Source organism: Drosophila busckii, chromosome 2R (assembly GCF_011750605.1).
Source record: "Drosophila busckii strain San Diego stock center, stock number 13000-0081.31 chromosome 2R, ASM1175060v1, whole genome shotgun sequence".
Taxonomy (NCBI): Eukaryota; Metazoa; Arthropoda; class Insecta; order Diptera; family Drosophilidae; genus Drosophila; species Drosophila busckii.
In genome coordinates, this window is record NC_046605.1 from 22,162,446 (window position 1) to 22,171,562 (window position 9,117).

Consider the following 9,117-nt stretch of genomic DNA (forward strand, 5'->3'; position numbering starts at 1 on the left):
TTCCCCTATCCTACTGATTAACAGCTGATTGTGACGGAGGCCGTACTCGGATCTCGTGATAATGACGCTGGAGAAGGGTATTATTATATTGTGCAAATATATGTAACATTTAGAAGGAGGTGTTGGAGACCTACAAGACAAAGTCGGTTGAGTCCTACATATATGTTTATCTGTCTGTCCGTCTGTATAACACACAAGAGACTATAACAGACTATAACAGTTAAATCAACCAAAATTTGCCGAAGCGGTACGCGTTTAATTTTATTTTTACTTTTTTAATAATATTGTATATTTTTAATAAGTAAAGAAAGAGTATTAACAAGGTGGCTGCAAATGTATGTAAGAGGGAGAAAGAGGCGTGGGGGACCCCATAAAAACTCTATTACTGATCTCGTAACAATTAAAATTTTGAAGTGTATAAAAATATATGTTTTCTAGCATTTTGTAAAATAGTTCTGTAACTTTTGTTTTAGTCCATAAGTTGAAAATAATAATACTATCTTTGTGATAGCAACCAACTTTTATATTCACTTTGACTAGGTCATCACAGCAAATACACGAACTCAATCACAAACACATACACACAAGACAGTTAACGCGTTACAGCTCGATTTCGCTGTAGCATCAGCAGCAACATCGCCGACTGCCGGCAGCAACGCTTGTATGGCGCCTCAGCAAACGTACATCATTGTCTATATTAAATAAGTGGACAGGTTAAAGTTGGGCGCCACCAACATCAAATACACTTTGACAGGGTATCGCAGCAAACACGCCTGCACTCACAAACACATACACCAAACAGCTAACGCGTCACAGCTCGCTTTCGCTGTACGTCAGCAGGACGCCGCCGCCTGGTCGGCAGCGACGTTTGAATGGCGCCTCAGCACGTGCACCCCGCTGTCTATATGAAATGTAAATAATTCCTAAGTTATTTATCCAATAGTTTTGAAATTTTCACAATCGGTCTAGTTGACTAGGTTGACTAAGGCAATTTTGTGATTTATTTCAGATTTTTAAAAGATTTTTGTACTGCCTTATATATGGTTTTTTTCGATTTGCGGGGGAGGGGAGGAAATAAAAAAAATAAAATAAAAGCGTAGTGTCCTGGATATAGGAGCACCTACATACCGAATTTGGTTGCTCTAGCTCTTATAGTTGCTGAGAAACACGCACTCATACAGACGGACGGACGGACAGACGGACAGGCTATATCGGACTCAGCCGCGACTAATTCAAGAAATATATTATACTTTAGGGTCACTGCCACGCCTCCTTCTTTCATTACAACATTGAGCAATTTCATAATACCCTTTTTCCATTTTTTACAAAAATGTCAAATTGTATAAAAAGGAAGAAGTTGGATAATTCCTAAGTTATTTACCCGAACGTTCTGAAATTATCGGTCAATTATCTGACATCGGTTAAAAACATGATCAAGCGTTTTTATGATTTTTCAGATTTTTAAATATTTTTTAATTGCTTAAAATCATTTTTATTGATTTGCTGTAGAGTGGGGTGGAGGTGCACCTTTATACCAAATTTGGTTGCTCTAGCTCCTATAGTTGCTGAGAAACACGCACACATAAAGACGGAGACACAGACGGACATGGCTACATCGACTCAGTTTGTCTTGCTGATCAAGAATATAGGGTCTACCACTCCTTTTTTTCCCTGTTATATACATTTGCACAATTTTATAATACACAATTTTATATAATATATCGACTCAGTTTGTCTTACTGATTAATAATATTTTTACTTTAAGACCAAATACACAAAGCTTTCTTTTTCGTTCTTTCTTTCTTTACGATTACTTTTCCATTCAATGTTTAAGAACATTTCGCTGACAAAAATATTCTATAGTGCAAAAATGGACTAGACACATTTATATTTGTGCGTCGGTAGAGGGAGCGAGTGTCTATATGAGTTTAGAAACATAATAAACAAAGCAAACGTCGACAGCGCCGATCGTCGAAGCATTTGCCCGAATACACATTTGGCATTTACTTCTGCTTGTCCACGCCAGTCAAAACTTCACGCGACACACGCTCATTGCACAATATATGTACATATGTATTGTATAATCTTTGCTTACAAGCACCCTTTGTACAATGTTTGCTTCACTAGTAAAAGCGGTAACAGCATTAGCAATTGAAAAAAACTTCAATTGATATGATGCAATTGCCGGCAAGGCGCCGCCAGTCACGCTGTTAAAGCTATTGCAGTAAGGTAGCAATAATAACCATAACAACATCATCAGCCACTAACAACAATACGGATACTAACAATTAATAGATAAATGCTACTGTTGCTGCCAAGTCTGTTGTTCTGCCAATAGTTATTAAATATACCAACCGGAAAATGTTACATTGGATTTCAATTCGGGTCAGCTTTTCTTATCGAACTATGTAGCTGGAGCGAATACACCGAACATCATATTTATGTCGTTCGGTTTAATATTCAGTAGCTGCTGCTTATGTTGCTTATTTCTTTTGTTTTGCAGTCATTAGTGCTGCGACCTAATTAACCAAAAATAATAGCTAACAATATTTGTTTGCTTTTGCTGGCTTTTCTATAATTTACGCAATATGAACTCAGTTTTCTTTACCATAATGGTGTTTTTTTGATTACTCTGCGAATTAGACGCTTTGTGGGAAATAAATGTTTCTTGCTTATCGCCAGCTGGAGATTATCTCTTAGTTTTACATGATATAAATTTTGCATTTATTTTCGTTAGTCATTTTTAGCTTTTTGTGCTTACTGTACCAGTAAATGAAATTTGAAAGTATCCAAATATTTTTCTTTAAATATAAATAGTCATTATACTCTTTTAAATTTTTTACAAAAATGTCAAAGTGTATAATGAAGCTGTGCAAATATATGTAACAGGTAGAAGGAGGCGTGGCTGAATGTCTGTCCGTCCGTCCGTCTGTATGTATGAGCGACTGTTTATCAGCAACTATAAGAGCTAGAGCAACCAAATTTTGTATGTGGGTGCTCCTATACCCAAACGCTTTTATTTTTTCTTATTTCCTCCCCCCTCCCGCGCAAATCAAAGAAAATGGATTTCACCCACAATATTAAGCAATTAAAAAATATTAAAAAATCTGAAAAAAATCTCAAATACGCTTTGCCATGTTTCTGACCGATGCCGAAAATTTCAGATTTTTTAAGATTTTTGTACTGCTTTAAAATTTTTCAATTGCGGGGGAGGGGGGAAGAAATAAAAAAAATAAAATAAAAGCGTGTTGTCCTGGATATAGGAGCACCTACATACCAATTGTGGATTGCCTAGCTTCTTAATTGCTGAGAAACACGCACTCATACAGGCGGCACAGACATGGCTATATCACTCAGTTGTCTTGCTGATCAGAATATAAGATACTTTATGGGGTCTTCCACGCCTCCTTCTCCCTGTTACATACATAACATACACAATTTCATGATACCCTTTATCCATTTTTTACAAAAATGTCAAAGTGTGGATAAATTAAAGTTGGGCTAAACTAACTTTTATATACACTTTGACTTTGACTGCAAGCACACGCATGCACTCACAAACACATGCACACAGAAAAGCTAACGCGTCACAGCTCGTTGTTGCTGTAGCATGAGGAGCGACGACGACGAATACGTCGACAACGACGCTTTTATGGCACCTACATACCAAGTTTGGTTTCTTAGCTCTTATAGTTGCTGAAAAACATGCACTCATACAGAAAGACGGACGGACGGACGGACAGACGGACATGGCGATATCGACTTAGTTTGTCTTGCTGATCAAGAATATATTAACGAAATTAGATGAGCTGGGATCAGTTGTGCCGATAAGCTGAACTTTCGGTGGGATCTGCAGACCGCTACCAAAAGCTTATCTTATCGATCGGCCGCTCAGAAGTCCCTAGCCCAGGGCGCTTTCCGTCCCTAGCTCGCTCTCTTTTTCCCCGGGCATCGTGCAGACCGGACGTGTGATAAGTTACAACACCAACTTAAATCTACTGATATTTTATTAATCCTACGAATAAATGCCATAAAAACCACGAAATTCTCTTGTGTTTCCCATTGACTAGTCGCCCGCGCCTAACGTTCCAAAAATCATGAGTCCGGCTCAACATCGCACGCTCTCTATCTCAGCCGCCAACCGCCAACCTAACACACCAGATTGCCTCCGCTCGACCAACCGTAGTTTAGCACCTGGACATTCAAAGATCTTGTGTTCTCGTAAAAAGCTAATTTGTGCTAGAATATTTATACTTTGTGGGGTCTGACACACCTCCTTCTCCCTATTACATACATTTGCAAAACTTCATAATACCTTTTTCCATTTTTTACAAAAATGTCTAAGTGTATAAAAATGTTCGAAAGAACTTAAAATTTTTTGCAATTACTATTAATATTGATAGGAGCAACTTTTTGCATCCAATTATTTTTTCCTAAAAATCTAAAAAAAAATCAAAAACCTGTTTTCCAATAGATACAATTTTTCAATGGATACGTTATAGGTTAAGACAATCTATATATCATTACAAAGGGGAAGACCTTTCCATTGATACCAATATCTTAATAGAGTAAATTCAAATGGTAAGTATACATAAATACTTTTGGACACCATTGTACAAAAAAACATGCTTTAAATATAGTATGCTACGCCATTGTGCTTATGCTAAGAATATGAGTTAGAACAGAACAAAACAGCTAATTAAAAAATGCTTTCTCTCAACAAATCAGAATTTTGTTGCCTAACTTGTTTTCAGTCTATATTTTCTATCTGAATGTTTGTATTCTATTGTCTTAAATTAGTAATAAAGCTATATTTAAGCTTTATGGCTTTGGGGCATTTAAAAAATTGTGGTATAGACAATGGACAATGTGGCTACGCAATGTTTGCAGCGCACGTGCAGATTGATGTAGGTATTATTAAATAGACGTTATAGAGCAATTTGAAAAGTTGGCATTTATATTGAGTGTTGAATATAAAAAGGTAAAAATCATACTTAAATATGCGTTGTAACTACAATAGTTGGTGTTTACTTTGTTAATTTGGCATGTTAAAAAATGAATAGCCTCTTTGCGTTGAAAGTTCAGGCAACATTGCACAAAATTAGCTCAAATAAAAGTTCAAGTTCGCTGCCTAAGTCATTCACTTCAATGGGGTTTGATAGAAACTAAAGAAAAAGTCCCAAATGATTTATTTATTACTCTTGAAGTCTAGCTGACATTTGACCAAATTAGAAAAACTTGTTGATTGTCTCTTTGGCCGTATGTATGTGTGGCTGTCTGTATGTATGAATGTATGTATGTATGTATGTATGTATGTATGTATGTATGTATGTATGTATGTATGTATGTATGTATGTATGTATGTATGTATGTATGTATGTATGTATGTATGTATGTATGTATGTATGTATGTATGTATGTATGTATGTATGTATGTATGTATGTATGTATGTATGTATGTATGTATGTATGTATGTATGTATGTATGTATTTTATTTGACTGTTTTCTGATAATAAGACATACATACATATGTCTGTTTCTTCTCAATAATTAAATGCATGTTCACATGTACATAAGTATACATGGATGTATATTTAGATTGCGTACTGTACTTTAATAAAATTCAGTTTTTGTGTTTTATGTGTTTATTTTATATATATTACATGTGAGCATGCATTTATATATACATACTATACATATATTAAATAAAATGTATTAATGTGTAGATTATATACAAATATAGACCGATATTTGATCTGTGTTATCGGTTGGAAATATACAATTCAATTTGTAATTTCAATTTATATGATAAAAATTAACTCTCTAATACCCAAGATTGCCTCAAAGCACTTATTATATAATTTTTATTATCTAAAACACGAGAACATTTGAATTGTAGTTGTCAGTAGACAATAAACATTTGAATTGATAAGTGGAATGTTTAAAAGCTCTCCAAAGCTTTATAACGGGATTTTATTTTGTTCTTATGCCTCATGCTTTCGCATGCAAAAATGTTGGTGTAATTTTGCGGTAAAATTGTGATAAGTGCCCTTGAGGCACTTTTGGGACTCCACGCAAACTTTTACTAGCTGCGTTTATTTCACAACTGCATGCAATTTTATGTGTTTCTGATTTGATAAAAGCACTCAACACGTCATTGGAGGACGCCAAATCTATAATAGTGCTAATAATGTCAAAGATAATGTACAGAAGCTGGAAATTACCCAAAATCCTGTAAAGAGACCTAGTTCACTATTGCCGATAAATGAATATTCAGTGTGTACATGTAAAAAGTGACTGATACGTAAAGCCCCAAGACTGCCTTGAAGCACTTATTTACCTTTGATTGCTTTACAGGTAAACTACAATTGGTACACACTTTTTGAACTTAAAACTACAATTTACCCCAAAAAATATTATCCAACTTCGTTTTTTATTTAATATTTCTTTAATTGTAGGCCTTAGATTGAAAATAAAAGCTATGGTGTAATTTTTATATAACAATTTAAAAATAATTATTTTTAATTTGAATTAATTAAATATATTTTAATAATCAAAAATAATTTTAAAATACAAATTTGAACAAAATTTTTATTATATCACGAATATGCCGAACAAAAAAGGTTATGTGTAATTTTTCCACTCTCCCGGATAACGCAACAGAACTTAAATAAAAACAAGCACAACAACTAAATTAAAGGTAGTAGTGTTTGTTGTTGATGTATTTGTAATAGAGCTATGGGGAAATGGGAATGTGGATGCGCTGGTTGATGTTGTTTTGGGTTTTGTTGTTGGAATGACTTTTAAGTTAATTTGCCATTTCTCTGCAGGCATCGTTCATCAACAAAGTTGAGCAGAGTAAACTTAGTCCGAATTGTTGCTTGTTGTCTGTTGCTTATTGTCAGAGCAAACAGTAACATTCACATTTTGAACTTTTATCTGGCCAACTGCAACACAAATACCACCAATGCATTGGTAATAACAACTACAAATTATATTGTTTTCCCTCAACATTGTGTTGTAGTTTCTTTGGTTTTTGTTTAATTTCTTTCACCCAACTAACTTTATCCCTCTTTTTCCACATAAAGCAAACCGTTAAGCACTTAGGATGTGGGTGTGTGTGTTATGCCACAAATTTTGCCAGCATTTTTCTTTTCAAAAACTTTTGCGTTTTCCCTTAAACTTTATTATCTAACTGAATAATGAGCACTAAGTTACATTATAAATAATACCAGACCTCAATTTATTTGACACTAGACAATTGTAATGGTAGCGCTAAAAAATAAAATATTAAAAGTGCCAAGTCGGCATGCTAATGCATGCAATAATAATTAATTAATAAATTGGTTCTTTGATTGTGGACGGCCCTTATACATTTGGAATGCCTGTGAAGCGTAAGTAAATGGTAAGACGTTGAGAAAAACTCATCACGGTTATGAATTTGAATTGAATAGCTTAGTCTCTTAAGCCTCTATGCATGTTAGAAGCTGGCTGAAACATTCACCTACCTTTCTGTAAGCACCAACTAAAACAGCAGCAGCAATATTTTCACTTGGTAAGACAGTCAACTGTTGGGAACAAGTTCTTTTGTGATTGTCAATTTACTTGGTTCGCATTTAACTTTAAGGTTATTACTTGTTGTTAAAGTTTTCCGTTTTTTAATTTAATTCCGTATGTTTCGTATTCTATAAGTTATCTGCCTTTTTTCAGTTTTATCGCAGTATTCTTTTACTGTAGCTATTTAAGATAAGTTTAGTAATTTTGTTAAACAGAATAATCATACAATGTCCTTTACATATGAAGAAAATGCGGATCCTTAAACCTACAAAGGAAAACTCAGCATTCTAATCACTTACAATTTATTGTGATTTTTGTAAATGTAACCCTAAATTTATAAAAAGCACTGTAACTATTTAAGAAATAATAAAATAAATATATTTTTAATACAATTGCTTATTTATTCCAGAGTAATTAAGCCACAAAAACACTAATCACATTTTATTTTCTAAGTTCACGAACGCACTGCAAATATTTAAAATGAAAAAGTCAACGTCAATGCAAACTGTGCATGAACCCAAATAGGAAACGTCTTCACCCGTACGTTATTCACATCTGAATGCTTCAATGCACAAAAGCGGCATCCAAGTTTTACCAGATTAGCGCTTCAGCTCGGCTCCAAGTCTCAGCTTACATTCGGCTCTAACGAAGAGAAACGCTTCACGTCGACATCTACAATGGAGGAGACAGCAGACTCTTCGGTAGCGATGAGTAAACAAGTTTTTGCGTAAATTAATAAAAAAATATTACATGCAAAGTTGTTTTTTTTTTTATCTGAAGATTCTCTACTGACTACTATTTCTGTTTTTTTTTTTCAGGTGACCTCAGAAGCAGAAAAACTATTTTTTGCGATAAGAGGACACTGCTCCCAGATTTATATTTATAGCTACACAGTTATACTTATAAAACACTTTCTCTACGAAATATGTATATATTTACATGTGACAGATTCAACAAGTTTCAAAATTTAATTGCAACTTTAATAATTGAATTTAAAAAAAATTTTTTTTTTTTATTTATAATTTACTTATTACAAAAATTTAAATTCCTTTTTAAGAGCTGTGAGCAAGTACGCTAATAAATATTGAACTTGTAGGTCAAGAATAATATTTTTATTCGAACTTCAATTTTATAACTGTCTCAAAACATTCTCTAACTAAACGTGCTTAATTTTATTCGCCAATCAAATAGGCAATTTTTTACGTCTGCTAAATGAAGAACTAACTGTCTTGTTGCTTGCAGTGGGCATCAGGAGTGGCGAATAGATGTTAGTCACTGGCATGTTTGGATATCTGCTGTGTAGAAATTCTTTGCAAATACCACTGTTACATCTCCCACCAATCTTCCCCTTTAGTAAGTTCTTTTTTCTTTTGCCTTTATCGTGCAGATAACGACATTCTAAGTAAGTGCCATTTTCCGTGAAAAATCTACTCAGTAGATTTGCCTTATTTTGGTTGTGTGGTGCTTATGAAGTTTGATTTTTTAAAATGCGAGCAACACATACATATACATAATGAACCCTTAAGAGCTAGATTTCTGCAATTACCACAAAAACTATA

At 34.1% G+C, this 9,117-nt stretch overlaps 1 protein-coding gene across 2 annotated transcripts in view; it reads right to left on the minus strand.

Annotated features, from left to right (window-relative positions):
- Nucleotides 1-7,772, minus strand: part of LOC108603737 — a 28,358-nt gene extending 20,586 nt beyond the window's left edge. For both annotated transcript variants that reach the window (XM_017992793.2, XM_017992792.2), the window contains exon 1: nucleotides 7,510-7,772. The gene's annotated coding sequence lies outside the window, so the exon portion shown is untranslated. The remainder of the gene's footprint in view (nucleotides 1-7,509) is intronic.
- Between the last annotated feature and the right edge of the window lie 1,345 nt (nucleotides 7,773-9,117).